General features: G+C 45.4%; 1 non-coding gene and 1 pseudogene across 1 annotated transcript; one reads left to right on the top strand and one right to left on the bottom strand.

The window, feature by feature from the left end:
* Positions 1 to 13,711: 13,711 nt before the first annotated feature.
* LOC110308560 lies at positions 13,712 to 14,208 on the bottom strand (annotated as a pseudogene).
* A 4,476-nt stretch (positions 14,209 to 18,684) lies between these two features.
* On the top strand, positions 18,685 to 18,793 carry LOC115029197. The gene has a single exon (XR_003834751.1). It is a non-coding gene; the product is annotated as a U6 spliceosomal RNA (small nuclear RNA).
* Positions 18,794 to 20,280: the final 1,487 nt, after the last annotated feature.

Below are 20,280 nucleotides of genomic sequence, written 5' to 3' on the forward strand. Positions count from 1 at the left end.
GACGGGGAGTTCACAGAAGGTTCAAGGGAGGAGAAGAGAAAGAAGAAGTGTATTAGTTACTTCTTGCAACTGATACCAAATACCCGACCAAAAACAACTTAAAGGAGGGAATACTTGTCTAGTCTCAGGTTGGAGTATCCATTCCATTGCTGTAGTGAAGGTCTCTAGAAGTCATGGATGCAGGAATATGAGGCTACTAGCTCACATCTCTATGGAATAGGAAGTAGAGACTGGACAAGAAGAGGGAAAGGGGAATACATCTCAAGCTTCCTCCACCCCAGCGGTTGACTTCTACCCAGGTCCCTTCTCTCAATGGTTCTCCAACTTTCCCAACAGTGCCACCAGTTGGGGACCAGTTGTTCAAATACCTGATCATGTGGGGGTGGTGGTGGTGGTGGTGGACAGTCTTCATTTAAACTGTAACAGAAGGATGAAGCCAGTAAGACTGCTGGGACTAGGAAATGAGAGTCAAGGAAAATCCATGGTGGTTATATTTTTTTGCTGCAATGGAAATGCCAGGATTGAGAGAGGGTGTGACTTGGAACCACGTGACACTGCCAGACCTCCCAAAGAGAGACTGCACCTACACGTGAAGGTGTAGCCTCAGTTACAGTGATGACCCCAGGGTATTGGGGATACCTGGACCATGGGTTCACTACCAAGGACAGCAGCTAGTGGCATGGAGCTGGCCTGAGACTAACAGACAAGGTGTGTATCCTGGAGGTGGCAGAGGCTGAGCAGTGAAGCTGTCTAAGGTGCTTTTGAGCCTAGAAGATGATGAGTGAGCCCCAGGTGGCAGACAATAAGTGATTTATATTTCTGGATTCAGATTTTGCTTTGAATTGATTGTGACTGTATTCTGATACTTCCCTCTTGGAATGAGAAGTATATAACTTATTGTTGACCTTTTAGGAGCCCTCAGTTGAAACACTTTGGGCTTTTAAAGAGATATTGGATATGTTTAGACAATGAACTTTTAAAATGTTTGACTTTTTAAAAAGACTATGGGTCTTTTAAAAAGTTATATTATGCATAGATTTTAATATTAATGTGAGATCTTGAGAGATAAACAAGAAAGAAAAGGCTGTAATTTAATAGTGATATATTTGTATATTTAATTGACAATGGATCAATTGTGCCAATATTTATTTATTTAGTCAACTTGACATGAGCTAAGATCTTTTGGGAAGAAGGAACCTCAATCGAGATAATACCTGCATAAGGCTGACCTATAGGCAAATCTGTGGGAGCATTTTCTTGATTAATGACTTATGTGGGAGGGTCCAGGCCACTGTAAGTAGTCCTACCCTTGGGCAAGTGGCCCAGGGAAGAATATGAAAGTAAGCTGAGCAAACCATCAGGAACAAGCCAGTAAGCAGTAAGCAGCATCCCTCCATGGCCTCTGCTTCAGTTCCTGCCTCCAGGTTCCTACCTTGAGTTTCTGCCCTGACTTCCCTTTATCATGGACTATAAGGTATAAATAAAATTAACCCCCTCCTCCACAAGCTGCTATTGCTCATGCTTTTATTACTACAATAGAAGAGAAAATTGGGGTAAGGAGGATCTCTGTGTAATTCTGAGAAAAGTTTCCCTCCTTCAAGTCATACTGAGTTGCTGGTCATAGATTACTAGGTATATAGGCAGAAACTACATTTATCTTGGAATCTTTAAGCATTTAAAACATATGTGAGGGGCTGGGGGAGATTACTCAACAGTGCAAGCTTAATGATCTGAGTTCAAGCCTCAGAACTCTGACATGAAGGTGGAAGGAGAAAACTGACTCCATAAAATTGTTCTTTGGCCTTTACATGTGTCCACATACAAACTGTGGTGGTTTGAATATGTAAGGCCCTCATAGACTCATGCTTGGCCCAAGGGGAGTGGCCTTTTAGGAGGTGTGGCCTTGCTGGAGTAGGTATAGCCTTATTGGAGAAAGAGTGTCACTGTGGGGGGGGGGGGTAGGCTTTGAGGTCTCCTTTGCTTAAGGTTTGCCCAGTGTGGAACACAGTCTCCTTCTGCTGCCTGCAGATCAAGATATAGAACTCTCAGCTCCTTTTCCACCACCATGTCTGCCATTGCTTCCCACCATGATGATAATGGACTGAACCTCTGAAACTGTAAGCCAGCCCCAATTGAACGTTTTCCTTTATAAGAGTTGCCTTGGTCATGGTGTCTCTTCACAGCAATATAAACCCTAAGTAGATACCTACCCATCATATACACACTCACAATGGTAGATAGATAGATAGATAGATAGATAGATAGATAGATAGATAGATAGATAGAACATTTCTAGATCATCCTAGAACATTTCTGAGCTTTAACCATCTCCTTGTAAGCCCTTACCATCATGGATTTCTGTGCCCCCATTATTCCAAACACAGATAGACAAACACACAGAAGCATAGAACTCAGCAAACAGACACATATACACACAAAAAAATAGATTCATATACACACAGACTAATACACACATAAGTAAATAATGAAAAAGTATTCTCTACTGTTGAAAATATATTTGACTGAATCAAGGGACAATTAACCATTCTACCATTCTGCCAATGTCACACCCACAGTCCCCTCTGCCCTAATATTTTGTGCTCTAGTATATAACCAGGAACGTCTCCTTTTACCTGGAATCTATAGAAATTTCCTGGGAATTAGGTGGCAGTCTTTGCCACTGGTTCTTGGTCCTGTGTTTGAATTCAGGGTCTCTGGTTCACTTTCTAGTCCTCAGTCCTTGGCAATTCATCTGGGTAGACCCAATGTCACCAAAAGCAAATGTGCTTTTGCTCACAAGAATAGCTCATAATGGAATCTTAAAAAGATATCATCCATTTTTTTCTGCTTTTCTTTGCCCCCCACCCCTTTTTTTTAGCTAGGGTCCAGGAGGATCTTGAACTTGCTATGCCTCTAAGACTGGCCTTGAACTCCTGTCCCTCCTGCCTCTGCATTCCAGGGACTGAGATTACAGGCACATATTACCACTCCAAGTTGCTCCCTCTTTTAAACCACAGAAGAGAAAAGTAATCTGTAGGTTTACATCTACCAGAGCTAGAATCAATGTCTGGGCTCCCAGATTTAAGCCAGACTTCTTTTTATTGAAATATCCACCTATTCCTCAAGAGGGTGTCTTCAAATGTTAATTGTCACCCCAGGGAGCTGACAGTGAGCTCCACAGAATAGATATGTGGTCAGCAGAATGCGGGGCAGTTTTCCAGAACCGAAAATAGATCGAAAGAGAAGTATATCTTTACACACAAGATTGAACTTATCGAGGGAAGTATAATTTATAGCTACAATACAGATCCAAGATGATCTAATACAAACAAATCACAAAGAATGAACTCTTCTGCTCTTATTCCTGAAAATATGCGTAATTGCTTCCTCTTAATTGATCATGCAAAGGATTTTCTTTTTATTGTTTCTGACAGCTCCAGTATTGTCATGACAAAATGTGAAACTTATTATGGTTGACACTCCTCAACTCATTAATTTGTGTTTAACCTATTAACATTTTTTTTTTACATTTTTAAAATGTACTGTGTGTATGCCTGTGAGCATGAGTGTACCGGTATGCCTGTGTGGAGGTCAGAGGACAACCTGTAAGAGCTGGTTCTTTTCCTCCACCATATGGGTGACAGGGATTAAACTCAGCTCTTGGGGTTGGGTAGCCATCTTGTACTTGATGGTACCCACTGAGCCATCTTACCAGGCCATTAACACCAAAACCAAAACCAAAACAAACAAGCAAACAAAAATAACACTTGTGTTCCTTATTTCTGTTCTTGGATACCTGGGCTAACCCAAACCACCCTGTGGTGAACCCCTAGGTGTTGTCCTACAAGATACTGAGTCTTTCCAAGATCAGAGAATGTGCCATCTGTGATTGAGATGTCCTCGTTACTTTTAGGATAAATCGCTATGTTGTTTCAGATATTTTTAAAACCAAAACATTCCTGAAGGTCTGTGGAGGCAGAGATGATGTTTTTAAATCCTGACTGTATTTTCATCCCAGGGATGGAGAGTCCTTAGTCACTCAGCAGGAGGGCCCTAAATGGGTTTCTCCTCTATGCAGAGTAGGGAGTGAGCCCTTTGTAAGTGTCCTTGGAGGAGCAATGGGCAGGGAAACCAGAAACTGTTTCAGGTGACCCTGAGTGTGTCTAGGCCACCACATGTTTCTGAGCGGGATTCAAGTACCATATCTTAGCATCCCACATGATGCTGTGTGCATTGAACAGCTGAAGGGACATTTAGAAGCCAGGCCTGACGTAAAAGGCCTCCTACATTTGAAGTGGGTGTGATCACATCACCTCTTGGAACTATTCCTCCCTTCCTCCGAGGTGAGTGTTTCTACCTCTCGCTTCAGCAATCACTTTTTTTTTGGGGGGGGGGAGGTGGCTGGGAGCTTAGAGAGTACTGGCCAAGGTATTGCTGTGCCTGTTAGCAACTCCACGTAAATCATCGCGGTGACAACCTAACCCTGTGTAGTGGTTTGAGTAAGAAACATCCTCCGAAGCCTCAAGCATTTGGATACTTGGCCCCCAAGTGGAGGTGCTGATAGAGGAAGTTTAGGAAGTTTGGCCTGGCTGGAGGAACTGTATCACTGGGGGCTGGTCCTGGAAGTACAAAACCTTTCCTACGTGTAGTTTGCTCTCTCTGGCTGCTCCTGTCGCCATGCCTGCCTCCTGGCACCATGTTGTCCCTGCCAGGATGTACTCTTACCCTTCCGGAGCTATAGCACCATATAAATGTTTTCTTCCCTAAGTTGACTTGGTTTGTGATGTTTTACCATAGCAACAGAAAAGTACTGAATGCATCCAGAAGTGCAAAATCCAGACTCTTCGGGCGCTAACACGATGCTACAAGTAGTACTTTCCATTCCTAACCTCCAGTGCCGAGTTACAGGTAAAAGAGGTGCATTAAAAAATGTTGTGTAAGTGATCTTTCTGACATGCCTATAAGGTACACATGAAACAAATGAACTTTATGTCGAGTCACAGGTCCTATCCCTGAGCTATCTAGCTACAGACATGCAAGTATTCCAGACTCTGAAACAGAAAATATTTCTGGTCTCAAGTACTCCAAATAAGGGATAGTGCTGAATAAGTAAGTAGAAAGGGAGGTGGGGGGAGAATTAGATTTTTCTCTCCTCCCCCAGGCAGTTCAGTGTTGCCAAAGGTGTCATACAACTTGGAATGTGGAGGAAGAATAAATTCAAAGTTAGATTTGCCCTTTTGTCCGACCCCGAATGACCTTGAACCCAGCTCTGTCATGTGGAAATGAGGGAATAATAATGAGGCCTACAGCACAGGACTGTTTTAAGGACTAACTGATGAACATTGCAAAGTATCTGTCTTGGTCAACATCACCTATTATTATAGCTAATCTTCGTGGGCAGAGATCTCACCTAGCCCAACCTATTTAGAAGTTTACCAGAGCCTGAAAGACAGGACACCTTGTTTCAGTGCCACGGAACTGTTGATAGTGATCCCTTGGTTCCCTCTTCTACAGGCTCAGCTCAGCGCTTTTCTCTGTTGTGTTCTGTTTTATGCTTCCTAACGTTGGCTTTTGACAGAGAGTCTTACTGCATAGCTAGGGCTGGCGTCAAGCTTGAGACCCTTCTGCTTCGGCCTCCCAAGTGCTGAGATTACAGAGGTGCTCCACCATGCTGGGCTCTGTGTCTCGTTTAGAAGGAAACATACCATTTACAAGTTTTGAAAATTAAACAGGAAAAAAAAAGATGTCTATTTTCTACAGCGCCTCCGGCAGAACATCGTTTCATTCGGTGCTTATGACTTCTGGAGAGCAGGCTCTGCTGCTCAACAGCAGACTGTGTGACGTTCTAATCAATAATCACGGGATAACGGGTGGCTGCCAACGTTAGAAGTGATGGTTGAATAGATGTTAACGGTTTTTTGTATACTGCGTTGTTTTTCTTCGAATGGGAACAGTTGCAGACAGCAGGCTCTCAATAGCTCACCCCTTCATTTTTATTTTTAAGTGCTTTCCGATTTCAGAGTTAGGAGATTAAACAAATAAAAGTCAGCATGGTAAAAGCTGAGTCTCTCTCACTTGTGTGGTGGACATTGACCTGGACAAAGCACTTACAGAGAGCCTTCCAGGGGTCATCAAGAAAGGCAGATTCTGTGTATCCACCAGATAAGGAATTGCTTCCTGTTTGGAGTAAAATCTCTTCTGCTTGCCCTTCTAAACTCAGCTTCACACCAGTTACTCCGCCCAAAGTTTACTTCCAATTCCAGCCTTAACAGACAGGTGCCAAGGCTGTAAAGTTTATTGCAGTCAACCCATCTCTGTTCCAGAAGCAACGGTCACAGCCATCTCCAACACAAAGCTGGCAGGTCTTTTCTTTATAGTCTGTTTCCAGATACTCAGTGACCCATAAAGTTAACTTGTAACCAAGCCATTGCCATGGGCAAAGCTGTTGCTCTTAGGTCTGGTCCTAAAGTCGCTTTTCCCTAGAACTTTCATGTCCAGAGACAAGGAATACCCCCCTGTGTATGTGTGTGTGTTTGTCTGTCTGTCTTTTTGGCCTAACCCTAGGTCCCTAACCCAGGTTTAAGAAACCCTGTTTCTTTTCAGCATTCTCCTAACTCTGGAGTATTAGATTTCTTAATTTGCCCTCACGAATGTGCACAGCAAAGCCCATGCACACGCTGAAAGGCCTCCAGTACTGGAGGCGGGAGGCCCTGCTTGCTGAACTGAGGTCAGAGATGGCTGCGAACTCAGCCCGCCTGTGCAGACACAACAGTGGGTCAGCTACTGTGTACAGCCCAATGCTCTGGGGTGTCCCTTGCTTACTCCCCCTTTATTCCAAACAGGGTGTGTACACACATCAGAGGGGTGATCAAGGGACCCAGCCAGGAGGCAGGGTGGAGAACGAACCTCATTAGGGTCTTGAGCAGTAGTTCTCTACCTTCCTAATGCTGTGGCCCTTTAATATAGTTCCTCATGCTGTGGTGACCTCCAACCATTCGGTTATTTCATTGCTACTTTACAACTGTGATTTTGCTACTGTTGTGCATCATAACATAAATATCTGTGTTTTCTGATGATCTGTGGAAGGGTTGGTTCAACCCCAAAGGATTCAAGACTCATAGGTTCAGAACCACGGGTCTTGAACCTAGGAGAGATCCTGTGCATGTTCAGGATTGCTAAGTTACCCGACCTCCTTATTTTCTCTATATGAGTAAGTTAATAAGGTCTCTTAACTTGATCAAAGTTACAAAACCAGTTCAGGGCATCTGGAGTGTGGGGCTTTCCTCATGACAGCAAGTTTTGTTCCTCCCAAGATCTAACTTTTATTCTCTGGCACAGCTATCGGCTTTGGCTCTCATAAAGCCGGCAAGATTGTCTCCTGTAACCTAGGAATGCAGGAAGAAAGGCAGCAGGGGTTTAATGCTCATCACAAAGACATCCAGAGCTAGAAAATCTTGGCTTCTAGCTTTTTAGAGCTGGGAGCTCCCTTTGAAGCAGTCCTTTAGCACAGGGAATTTCAAATTGTGTTTGCAGTAACTTTGGGGTTCCACACAGATTCCCTGGGGCCTTTTAACAGGTAAAAGTGAGCACTGGAAAACTCAGGGCCCATTACAGCCAACCTGCGGCTTCATCTACTGGGCTTTTACACTGCCCTTTTTTGTTTTTTGTTTTTTGTTTAAAGGGAATCAGCTACAGAAAAAAAAAATTACCAACTGGTAACCCTAGTTCACATCCCTCGATTTGTAAATGAGAAAGCTGGGACCTTGAGTCCCAACCCTGTGCCGTTGCCAAGTAAGAAACTCCATCCTATACTGGAGCTGAAGAAAACCAAGTTCAGACTGTCAGAATGTGCTGAGTGTTGGGGATTTTTGTCAAATGCAAGAGCCAAGGCTGGAGCCAGGCGCGGCTCTGTCTCCTTTGTGATCCCTGGCCCATAATTCTCACAGTGTTTATAACTGTTAAACACAGGGACAGTTGTTCCGTGATCAAAGGAACCCCAAGAAGAACTGAAGACTGGGGTCCGGAGCTGGAGGAAGCAGATGCAGACTCATCAACCAGAGTAGGGGAGAAGGTTTGGCACCTGGCGGTGGCAGCAGGGTGATCTCTGCTCACTTATTTCAGGAATCTGCCTCACTTGCCAGTTCTCTCTTGATGCAATGGTATCCTCTAGTAACTATGTGGCTATGTGGGATCTGCTACTTAGAACTAAATACATATTCATGGACTCAAAAAGTAAACATATATACCAGCCAGGAACTTGCAGAAATATAATTATTAGCCAGGACTTAGTGGGTCTACAAGGCCTGTTGTATAAAGTAATGGATAAACTCAGGGGTTAATATACACATAAAGGAAGAAAAAAAAATGGTCAGATAAGCTTGTCTGACCCCATTTGGTTATGCTGAAGGCACCAGGAGTCCTCATTTAGTGCGAGGCCTAGGAGAATCCTCAAGGTTAGCTACCTCCCCTTTCTCCTTTTTCCCCTTCCCCTCCTTCTTGTCCTGTGTGTGTGTGTTATGGCCTCTTCCAGTTACCTAAGTTCCCTCTCCCACGGGCACAAGCTTGAGATGTCGTATTTTTTACTTTAAATCTGGTGTTCTGAGGACTCTCTCTGGCTCAGGTGACGTTGGGACAGAGTGAGGTCTGTGGATGAAAGGCATGGCTACTCTCAAGGAAGCTGTCTTGGAAGATCCCCCCAAACTTCTTCCTGTTCTTAGCGGGCAGGTCATTTCCACCACCCTCGGGGTCAATCTGACCCCGAATGACCTTCAAGAGAAAAAAAAAAAACCGATAAAATACAAGAGGCTAGAAAGTTACCCCTGCAGTTGAGTAGTTAGCAGTGGGTGCAGGCTGTCAAAGAATAACTTGGAGGGGGATGTTAAGGATGGCTAGATTCTGGAGGCGGAGCCGTTTCTGCCTCTGTAACAGCATCCTACAATGGTGAGACAGCTTATAGTCCTTCAAAGTGCCCCGAAATACAGGGTGGGTTAGTTGCCATCTGGGGGCAATCCTGGATTTGTTACAGAGGGGCAGTGTGCAAGGGGAACCACAACGAGACGGGAGAGAGGGAGAGAAGCCATTCGCAAGAAACAATGTGGTCGGCCCCCAAAACCCTTGGAGACTGGACTTGTCAGAGACCATTCTGATTCCCCCACCTAACATTTTGTAGTGTGGTCAGCTCAGTGTTCAAGGGTGGGCTGGTTTATGTCAACATGGCGGGATTACCACAAAAGTCATTCTTTGTACTTTTGAATGCGGCTTTTCCACTGGGGAAAATTAAAACCAACTAAATTGACTTTTTTTTCCCCCTCTGTGACCCAATTCCTGGCTTTCTCTGCTTCGTCCTCCGCTGACCAATTCTTTAGGCTCCTTGAGATCTTGATACCATTTGTAGCAAGAAGTTCTAGGGCACTGAGCCACCGACAACCAGGAGCATCCTTACTCTGTTTAATCCTGTACGAGAATCTAGGTGACAGACTAAGGCTTTTAGCAAAGCAACAAGTGGTTGAAGCAGGGGGACAAGGGCATGTCCCTTCTGCCATCTCTTCTTTCACTCGCTGTCCCCCATAGGGGTCTCTGCTAAAGATCTGGTTCGCCAGCTCTACAGCGAGGTCGGAACTCCAACCACAACGACCCGCCACTCCCCCAGGCAGCCTGCTCTGCAGAGGCACAGCCTTCCACGCCTTCCCGGAGTCTCCGAGCGCACGCGCCACCTGACTAGCGCTGTCATTGGCTGCTGCCTGTTGCTAACCCACGTGACCGGCGCCGGCGCGCTCCGCCCCTGCCCCTGCTAGCCTAGTGCTTTCCTGCGGACGTGCGCTGCTGCCCAGCCTCAGGCTCCAGTCTTGCGCTGGCTGCTGCTGGCTGTCGTCAGCGATGCCGCCGCCGGCCACAAGGTGGCAGTGCCGTGCTGCGTGGCTACACGCCCCTGGAAGCGCCAGACCAGCCTTGGCCTGGCAAAAGTTTTCCAGTCTTTCCAGCAGATGCGCCCAGGCCGTGAGCCCTCCCGGGCGGGCTGAAGGCAAGGGATCGGGTGGGGGTGGGGTAGCCACCGATGTCCCGGAGGCTTTGGGGGCTTTTTTTTTGCAAAGGCATGCATTTGTTGTTAAGAGCTCGGAGAAACAGTTTGGGGGAGCCTGTCACAGATGCAAAGTCTGTTGATATTTCCAGGAGTGTTTGGTTTGGTTTGGGCTTTAGGGACCGCACAGCAAGCATCGATTCTCGAGGAGGCGAACAACACTGACAGCTACTCTTTGTCTCTCGTCGGGATTCTGAACAGAGCCCGACGTCGCTTCCATTTCAGAGATGTATGCCGCTGACACTACCTTGAGAGAGCTCCTGCCTCCATGGTTCCTGACCTGCCTAGAAGGGGAGGGCACAGGAGACTCTTGTTCTACAGCTGTCCTCGGGATGCCCTCAATTCCCAGGCGCAGGGATAAGCTTGTCTGACCCCATTTGACCCCGCCGCAGGCGCCAGGCGTCCTCATTTATTGCGAGGCCTAAGAGTCCTCAAGGCTTACTGCCTGCCTACCCCCTCCCCCACCACCCGCCGCTCTTCGTTTTTTGTTTTTTGTGTTTTGTTTTGTTTTGTTTTCCTCTCCTTCTTGTCCTGTGCGGGGAATCATATGCCTCCTTCCTGTTGTCTAAGCTCCCCTCTTCCGTAGGCACAAGCCTGCCCCCTCTGCGTTTTATACTTTAAAACAGGTGTTCTGGGGATTGACTCTAGTTCTGGCGACGTTTTGAAAGAACTGGGTTTGAGCGAGGCAGACAGACGGCAGCTTTAGTGGTGATCGGAGCTGCACTGCTAAATGTGGAGATGGGAGGGGAAACACACCTGGGCTTCCGCGGGGCAGCAGAAGATCTGTCACTTGGGCAGAGCCTTTGAGCCGCTCTCAGGTGATCTCCGGGTATCTTTTGTCTGCTTTAAACCTGATGTTCATTTGCATCTAACAGGACTCCCCCGAAAGGAGCCCTGTGTAACTGAGTCTGGAATTTTTGCTGGGCTTGCTAGGTCTACACCCTCCCACCTGTGCTCCCAGGAGAGGTGTAGACTATCTCTTGGTTTTGCTTGGAGGATGTCCTTTACGGACTCAAGACCTAGGAGAGACCAGCAGGAAACAGAACAGAGTCTACATAGGTGACTACCAAAGAATCACCTGGAGAGATTTACAGGTGTGTCCTGGATTTGGGGGAACCATGGAAACACAGAGTCAGCTACCTGTTGTGGTGAAAGTGGAGTCTGGAGTGGGGAAGGGTGGGGAGGGAGAGGGGTGAGGAGGGGGAGGGTGGGGAGGGGTGGAAGGGTTGCTAAACAGTCTCTGCTTCCAAGAATTAGCAAAACACAGATGTACTAACCTCCCTCGGGAGCGGGTGAGTACCGCACACCAGGACCCCTTCATCAGAGTGAGTGGCCTCCTAGTAGAATAGGTTGGCTATGCCAAGGAACCATTTTTAGGAGATGTCCAGCAATGGGGAGAGAATTGAAAACCCCACAAGATTATTCCCCCAGGAGTGAGCCAGCATATATGCATTGCCACACTCCAGGTATATCACCACTCAGCCACAGTTGAACCTACTAGACCTACTATGGTCTGAATGTTGTTTCCCATTCCCTAATGTATGTTGAAACCCAATATATAATGTGATCATATTAGGAGGTGCGGTCTCTGGAGATGCGATTCAGTTATGACTCAGATACGCCCTTATAAAGGAGGTGATTGAAAAGGGTTGTCTTGGCCCCTTCAGTCATGTGAGGAACACCCACACGTCACCACCTATTCAGCAAGGAGTGGGCCCTCACCATGCACCAAATCTGCTAGCACCTTGGTCTTCAAATTCCCACCCTCCAGAACAGCGAGTGAGCAATACATTCTATGCTCTTCAAGTTTCCCCGATTAAGGTGTTTCATTTCAGACGTTACAGCAGACTGGGACAAAAGGCCTGAATCACAGACCAGTGATTGGCAAAACAGAGGAGAGAGAAGCTGAAGCAACTGTACAGCAAGCAGGAGCTCACACAGGGGAGCCTACCTCCGGGAATGCCGAGAAGTCAATGGAATGGTCACGTCTCGGGTTGTCTGGACACACAGATGGTTCACAAATGCCGGGATGGACCAGGAAGGGCCATTCAGTGAGATTGTGTTGAACTGGGAGTGGTGACAGTAAACATTGACATTATGGTCCTACATACATTATCATATGTTCCATTAGTATCCTACATAAGTCATAACCTGCTTACTCCTCCCAGTGCCCTTGAGAGATCAGCCTGCTGATTCCCACTTCAGAGTCAGGGAAGCTAAGTGCTGGAGACTCAGGAAACTTGACTGCGTTTATAGCCAGTGAGTGGCAAAGCTGATATTTGAATCCGTGTTTCGTGGTTCAGAATCTTGGGAAGCTACGGTTTTTGTCCATGGTGTGTCCTTATTCTATTCTTGACCAAATCCGGCCCAACTTCCAGGCCCTACTCCAGCCCTCCCCAGACATGCAGTTTCCTGTCTACAGTCTCCCCTGCTTCATTGTGTTTCAGGGGCTGAGTTGCTACAGCACCCTAGGTGGTGGGGTGAGGGGGCTCTTCTGATGAACTCCCTTCAGAACTGTGTCTGATGCATCCCCTTCCATCTGTTACCTCAGCTGCTCTGTGGAAGGTGGACAGAACCTTTGGAACCTCCCCATGTGATTCTGAAGTCTAGTGCAAACTCCAGTCAGTAAACAAGAGGAACCGTTTTTTAGTCAAAGGAAGCAAGGAACACTCCAGCCAGACCAGACTTTCTTCTGTGGTTAAAAATCTGGATCTCGATGTAATTGCAACTGGGAAGATCCTGCTGGAAGATGTGCCAAGGTCAAAAGGGAAAGCACATGTTCCAAAGAGATCGATACTCATTTGGAAGGGTATGTTCTGAGACAGAGAGAGAGAGAGAGAGAGAGAGAGAGGAGAGAGAGAGAGAGAGAGAGAGAGAGAAAGAGAGGAGGAGGAGGAAGAACAACAACAAGAACAAGAGAGAAGAAGAACAAGAAGAACAAGAAGAACAAGAAGAAGAAGAAGATGGAGAAGAAGAAGAAGAAGAAGAAGATGGAGAAGAACAACAAGAAGAAGATGGAGAAGAAGAAGAAGATGGAGAAGAGAAGAGAGAGAATGTCTTCTACTACTTATTATATTTATGTATTTATTCTCTTTTGCACTTAGTGTGTAACTTGGTACCTTACATAAACCATGGAATAATTAGGCTTTCTTCAGGATTCAAGGAAATTCCCTACATCAGAGGACCTTACTATCCCAGCTAAGGTAAGAATGAAGTCCCAGCCACAAGGGTGATGGAAGGGAGACGATGAAGATAACGTACGATGGGAACATCTCCAGGGATGATGGGAGATACGGCTACAAAGGCTGCATCCTAGGAGGATGAATTCTTTTTCTTTCTGCCAGTGATCTCAGTTTTGTCAATCATTTCCATGTACCCTCCCACTCCCTACAACTACACTCAAGCCTTAGAAGAAATAGGACAGGCAGACTGGACTACGAGTGTAGACCCAGGGAGTCCCTAGGTGTGTATTTCCTTGTATGTCTCTGTAAGTGTGGTCCCCAGCATCCTAATGGTTTGATTTTGGCAGTAACTGACTGGCTTTCTTTCTTTCTTTCTTTCTTTCTTTCTTTCTTTCTTTCTTTCTTTCTTTCTTTCTTTCTTTCTTTCTTTCCTTTCTTTCTTTCTTTTTGGTATATAAACTACTTATTAACAGCAAAGGCCCAGAGACTCATTTCTTCTTGGATACACCCACAGTTCGGCCCCTGCGGCCAGTGGTCTTGGTGTGCTGACTGCGGACACGAAGGCCCCAAAAGTGGCGCAGCCCTCTATGGGCTCGAATTTTCTTCAGCTGCTCTAGGTCCTCACGCAGCTTGTTGTCTAGACCGTTGGCCAGAACCTGGCTGTACTTCCCATCCTTCCCATCCTTCTGTCTGTTCAGGAACCAGTCTGGAATCTTGTAATGTCGTGGGTTCTGCATGATGGTGATCACTCGCTCCACCTCATCCTCCGTGAGCTCTCCAGCCCTCTTGGTGAGGTCGATGTCTGCTTTCCTCAACACCACATGAGCATATCTCTGCCCCGCGCCCTTAATGGCAGTGATGGCGAAGGCTATTTTCCCCCGCCCATCGATGTTGGTGTTGAGTACTCGCAAAATGTGCTGGAACTTCTCAGGGATCACTAGAGACATGGCGGCAGCACAAACGGCAGTGTGTAGGCCTCCTGTGGGAGCAGTAACTGGCTTTCTTAGGCACACCACCACTGTCGCTGTGGCATGCTCACTAAACATGGACTCTCTGTTCTTTGCTAATCAAATCTACCTGTATACTCAGAAATGCCACCAGTAGTTTAAGGCAGGCATTTGCTATGCCTACCTGTCACCTCTTTGGGAAAAATAAAGTTTTATTAGAACACAGGCATGTGTATGTTTTCCTATTGTCTATGGCTATGTTCATGCTGTGAGAGCAGAATTGAGACTACATGGATACAAAAAGTAAACTATTAATTAATTGGTCTTTTATGGAAAACATTTTTAGATCTTTGATCCAGAGCATCCATAGACATCTTATTTCCCTATACCAAGTCATTGTTAGACACGTAAGTACTTTGACCGTGGAAATAAAAGGTAAATTTACTGGAAATATCTGAGAAAAATCTTTTTTCTTAATAAGAAAGGGGAATGTGAGAAGAGAACTTTCTTTACATTCTGTCATGTGAGGGCTTGATGTCTGGAGCTGTGGCAGCCATATTATGATCATGAGGGGAAAAAAAACCCACACAAACCTGATTCTCCAATAATATCATGTAACGAGGCAAAGAAACCCGAGTGAGTGTGAATTGTATGTCACGGGCATGGCCACGTCAAGGACTAATGTCTCACACTCATGGGAATGGCAAAGCCTTCACCTAACTCCTGGGGTGCCATCCTCAGAGGGGATGGCAGTGCTGTCCCCCTGATCTGAGTGTGCATGTTGACAGTGTGTCCAAGTGCAAATGTTTACAAATGATTGGCCAGTTTGTGCACAAACTAGCAATGGCCATTTCATCCTCCTAGATGTTTGTAGCTGGAGCCTGCTCACCTACAGAGACCTTCTGGAGAGGGGCCCTGCCCTGGCCTTTTGGGATTCAGAGCTGAGGTGGAACACAGAGTTCGACAAAGCCAGAAGACTGATGATCTCTGACCTAACTGTACTGGGAGCTGGAAGATGTTGGCTTCAGGAAACTTAGCACTCTCTTGTTTATTCTATGGCTGAAAACTGCTGACTTCTTTTCGCTTTGACTCTGTGCTCTGGAGAAACTTAACTCTTTGTGCTTAAATAAGCACTGGGGTCACTTAACTCTTTGTTACTATTCTGTGCCTTAATAAACGCTGAATATTCTTCAACTCTCTTACTATTTGTGATTAAATAAGCACTAATTTCTGGCTATTTAACATATGCTGTTTAGCAGCAGGGAATTAAGTAAAAGGATTTACTGCTAGGGCTCCTTTCTCTGTTGAGTCAGCCAGAAGTCCCTGCTGGCCAGGTGAGAGGCTCAGAGCTTGTTAATTCTTTGTGAATTAGAGAAAAAAGAAAGGGGAAAAAAAGCGCCACTCACTCACACAGAAAACACACACACCAGGTAAAGAAGAAAATGGCTGTACTATCTTTCTTGCTAATTACCTTTTTATAGCTTTAGACAAGAAGTTCTCTATGTATGAAAGAATTATGTCATAGATAAAATTTTACATAAAAGAGGAGTTACAGAAATTATCAGTAACATGTTCAAGGCAGTGTTTCACACTGTAAACTCATTATAAGTTCAAAACAATAGTTTTGACATGGCCTTGCCTTGCCATAGTGAACACCTGTGGCTTTATCCATGGACTTGAATGTTTTTCCTTGAACATAAATTTGTCCAAAGCCTAGTATAACTATGAACGTGCATTGCATATCTTATAATGCAGCCTTTACTTACTATTCTGAGGAACGGGCACATTCTAGTCTTGACTCTCACTTTATTACATCTTTCTAGCAAAACAACTAAAACCATCTCTTAAAACTTTCTTCCTAAAACTATTCGAATCAAATCAGAAATTCTATAAAATCATTAATTCATCTAAACAGCATTAATTCATGAAAGTTTATCTTCGTGTTGATCTGCGGGAAATTTGTCCCAATAGGGTGGGCTAATGTCCAGGCAAAGTTAGACTATGTAATAGTGACAGGAGAGGCATATGAGCTGCAAGAAGTAATCCCGAGGTGAAGTCTCTTTGGACCTTGAGTTTCAGAGCTAACCCATCATTAGCCATTCAAAGACAGTGGCCCATTTCCAGGAAAGTCGCCTGCTAGCCTTAGCCTTTTCTAGATGGCTCCTGACACTGCCTCAAATAATGTACATAATTAACAGACTAAAGTTCTGTATTGTTGGGTAGTTAGTATCATTCCATCAAAGTACATTTGACCCCTATGCTATACCTAAAAAACATGTTGAAGTTCCATGTGATTGGGAAGTTGGTACCATTCCATTAATGTACACATGATCCACCTTATTCGAGCCTTTCTGTGTTTGTCACTTCGATATCTTTCCTTTATTTCCTGATCAGCCCCAGTCAGGTCAAGTTCCAGCTACACAAGACATAGCAACATTATTAGGTCACCGTGCCTGTGCTGGAGCTATCCACTTTCAGAATTCCTGTCTAACTATTGTTAATCAACAATAAAAGTCTCTTGTTCCAGTAACTCTTTGTAGATCTGAATCCAGATTACTTACTTTGTTGAAAGCCTAAAAGCAGTTCCTGAAGAAGCTGAGTCCCAGAGAGAACCAGGAAAATCTATTGATGACTATAATAGGAGTTAATTATCAGAGAAACTTTGCACCAGTCAAGTCACTGAAACCCAGTATTTCACACTCATACTTGACTCACAGAGCCCAGTGGAAACACCATGTTATTTTCATCACTTAACAGAGGAGGTTTCGGGAAACTAAACAATTGCTTCAAGTTACACAGTGACAGAGGTCAGTCTTGCACCCTGGCCTGCTGCCTCCCAAAGCAAAGATCTTAATGGCTTTTCTACTGTGTTGTTTCCACAGACAGACTCGAATTATGTCCCAACTCAACTATAAGGAGGCAAGTTGCTTAATCTTCTTCAGCAACTCCTATTGCTCTGTTCTCCCTCTTCTTCTTTCTCTCCCTCTGTTTTCTTTCCTCTTCCTCCTCCTCCTCCTCCTCCTCCTCCTCCTCCTCCTCCTCCATTTTCTCCTCCCCCTACTTGTTTTGGGGGGACAGGGTCTCCCTTGTATAGCTATGATTGGCATGGAACTCATAGCCCCCTGTTGGAGCCTCCTGATACCTGGGGTTGCAGATGTGCACCACCACTCTTAGCTTTTAGTTGTCTTGTACCTCAGTCTCTCCACAACAATATTTTCCTCAAGGAGAGAATGTACCTGCCATTAAAGGATGCTCACTGGCTTTTAAAGAGTAACAGCTGCATTTTGGAGTTGCAGTGCTACCTTTGCCAAAAGATCTCTTTGCAGGGTAAATGAATGGTGGTATGAGCCATGGGAGAAAATGAACAGAAAGAAAGTAGTAAGGGGTGGGGCCCAATCAAAAGAACATGTAACAAAGCAAGAGACAAGTCACTCTCTTATGGCTATACATTGTATTTCACCAAGAACTTGGCAGCATTATAATCAAGCTGTGGCTTATGGGCATGGAAAGCCCAAGAATTCATTGTCCTATTTCAGGGTGTCCTGCAAAATTGTAGGGTTTCAAAAACACAATTCGCGAGAGGTATGGGTGTCATTTACTTGTGTGTAGAACCAAGCTACAGGTGCAGAGGTATGTGTTTTCCAAAGCATAGGCCACTAGAGCCTGTAGACATTAGCTTCAGGCATTTCTTTCACTGTCGGGTCCTGTGATCACAAAGAATCTGAGGACAGCTTCACAGTCACCTGCAAACGTCAGTTCCAGTCCCACAGGTTGCTCTCCTGAGTGTGCATGTGTAGCTTTTAATGGAAAAAAAACATCGTCAGGGCCACTCTGACCTTACGGGGAGGACATGAAAGCCGAGTTCCAAACCCAGGCTTTACTGTTGGGATTATGTTTAAGAGAGCAAGAAAAACAACCCCAAATGGCTTATTATATAACATCCAGATGTTTGGCATCACCCACCCCAGATGAGGAGACGACTTTTTCATGGTTCATCTGGAGGCTTTGGCCTTGCTGTAGACACGCAGAAGAGAGCAGCTGTCTAAGGAGGCTTGCTCAAGTGGCCTTGTCCTGGCTCTTCCCTGGTCCTTTCAGAGGCTGCATCTTAAAGCTTAGATGCGGCAGATGAGCCCAGGCTTGGGGACCTTCTCTAAGTCATCTGATGATTGGCTCCAGCTAGACCATTGGTTCTCATCCTGTGGGTCACAACCCCTCTGGGGTCACAAACCAGATATTTACGTTATGATTCATAGCAGTAGCAAAATCACAGTTATGAAGTCGCAGTGAAATAATTTTATGATTGGGGGTCACCACAACATGAGGGGACTGTATTAAAGGGCCACAGCATTGGAAAAATTGAGAACCACTAAGCTAGCCCCAATGCCTGGGGAAAGAAATAGCCCCCTTTTCAGTCAGATATTTGACCTCTTTCATTGTGGGAGAACTAAGGTACCATGCCATTAAAACATGCTTGTGGGTGCTTCTGTATTGACAGCCCCTGAAGTACAATCAGAAGGACACAGAGAAGATCTGCCTGGCCCCAGGGCAAGGATGACATGCAAATGTGGGAAGCATCCCAGGGTTTGGCTGTGATAGGTGAACTCACCGCCTTAGCAGATGTCTATACAGTATCAAAGCAGCCCACATTCCAGCCTGGCAGAGTTGGACTCATGAGTGCCCACCTCTAACAGTGGTCCTATGGACCCATGATGGTTTCTAATGTAGGTAGAATCAGTTTCCTTTAAGAGTGTGGCTGCTGGTGGGCTGACTATGTTTTGCTGGATAGCCCCACATCTATGGGTACATATATATATATATATATATATATATATATATATATATATATATATATGCTCAGCATGAATTGGACTCCGTGAGTTACTAAAAAGAAAGCAAATAAACCAGCTAGAAAGATGGGAGGGGTGACTAGGAGAAGTTAGGGGAAGGAGAGGAGGGGAGTATGGTTAAGATACTATGTGTAAAATTTTTGAACAATTAATAAAATATTAATATATGTTTATGGGCTTTTAAAAAGCGACAGTTTCACAGTTTCAGCCAGATGGTGGTGGCACACATCTTTCATCCCAACACTTGGGAGGCAAAGGCAGGCAGATCTCATGTGAGTTTAAAGCCAGCCCTGGTCTACAGAGCAAGTTCCAGGACATCCAGGGCTACATAGAGAAAGCCTGTCTTGAAAAAAAAAATTTAAAGTGACAGACAGATGTGCATGTGTCAGCTGGCTTTGATTACCTCTGTTTGTTCTCAGCTGGCGTACCGGTGGATGCTGTAAGCATGCCTTGCTTTAGAATAAGGAGCCTAAGGCCTGCTTGGTGGAAACTGCTTGTTGAGCAAGCATGGAAATCTCTGCACCCCCTGTGGGGAAACCCTTTCAGTCCCATCACTGATAAGCAAACCTGGTGGCGGACTACGAGGGCTCTTACGCATATAGAATTCCACTGGTCTGTGGATTCTACTCACTTCTGAGCTTAGACTGCATTAGTCACCTTTCAGACCAACCTGAAAACAGAGTCTGCCAAGGGAAGAAATCGTGGCCCCAACCCCACCGGCCAAAGAGGACTCCACCTCATGTTTACCTAGGAACCAAGAGCGTGTGCAGGGCTCCTGTGGGTGTCATCAGTTGCACTTGTTATTATTTGGAGCTTTTGTTAAACTCAGAGTCCACGAGGCATTGTGCAGTACTGCAGATCAGAAACTTCACACTCCTTCCTGCTGGTTTTCCACCCAGGGCAAGAGTAATGGTCCACAAGGTGCTACAAAAATCCCTTTAAAAAGTCATGTTCACTTCTCAATATAAAAAGCTCTTCCTGAGCTGGTGTGCCTCCCACTCATGCCATCCTTCCAGAGCCTTGGAAGTCTCTTCTGTTAAGGTCCCTAGACAGCTACATTCTAGTGTTTCTGTTACTGGCTCCTGGAGAAAGAGAGAATGTCTTTTTTTCTTTGTCAAGCTGACCACGTAGTAAAGCTATCACTTATTAACTATTAGTAATTAATTGAGGCTAGCTACATGAGCTTTGCGTCTGTATCAATTTATATGTAAACATGTATGGGTTAT

Source organism: Mus caroli, chromosome 13, assembly GCF_900094665.2.
Source record: "Mus caroli chromosome 13, CAROLI_EIJ_v1.1, whole genome shotgun sequence".
Classification (NCBI taxonomy): Eukaryota; Metazoa; Chordata; class Mammalia; order Rodentia; family Muridae; genus Mus; species Mus caroli.